We start from the raw sequence: 803 nt of genomic DNA, 5'->3' as shown, positions 1-803 counted from the left end.
CTCTGCCTCCCTCATTATCTTGGAGAGTGGGGGAGTAGAGGGAGGGAGTGCACAGCCTAATCCGGCGGGGGAGAGTTTAGCTCAAAAAGGCATCTCTCCTTGACTCTGCCTCCCTCATTCAAAATGGCCGCCACTTTCTCCAACTGTTTAGGGGAGTTTGTTTGCTGAATCTGCTAGTGTGTTTTGTCAGAGTTGATGATTGTGTGATTTGTGGTAGCATAGGCAAGATAAAGAAAATAGTCGTGGTGTGAGGAGCAGAGATGGCTGGCATTAGGGGAGTGACTCTGGGACGCCAGTGATCACTGTCTGGCCTCCTGGAGGTGTCGTGGGACCAACTAGACGAAACACTGGTGAAAGGAGGTTCCCACCTGATGACCCCAAAGACATGTTAGTTATCACTGCTCATTAGTCTGTACAGCTAAATTAATAGTTATCATAGGACATCTTAAGCTTAGGGACCTATTCACTGAATCTGGTGCATTTTCTGTACCACAAGTTTCTTGTGTTTACCTTAAATATAACCTAGCCTCAGCCACATTCCTGTTGCCATCACGACGACAGGATGGAACGCCTGATTAATAGACGTTACCCATAATTCCAAGGGGCAGTCTCTTGACTTTGATACGTCACACAAGACGTCACTAGTTCTCCCTGACCGAGATTGTAAATAGAAGTCGTGGCTGCCAGTATTTTCATTCCGCTCTCCCACAGAGGAGACGTGGAAAGCTCCGGTGGTATCAGGGGGACCCCGCAGTCTCGGCTGCTGGAACAGCAACCCTAGACCTCCGGTCCATCCACACCTG

Source organism: Seriola lalandi, unplaced genomic scaffold (assembly GCF_002814215.2).
Source record: "Seriola lalandi dorsalis isolate HSWRI2012SDOR001 ecotype SW California unplaced genomic scaffold, Sedor1 jcf7180002054585, whole genome shotgun sequence".
Taxonomy (NCBI): domain Eukaryota; kingdom Metazoa; phylum Chordata; class Actinopteri; order Carangiformes; family Carangidae; genus Seriola; species Seriola lalandi.
This window is presented reverse-complemented; position numbering follows the sequence as displayed.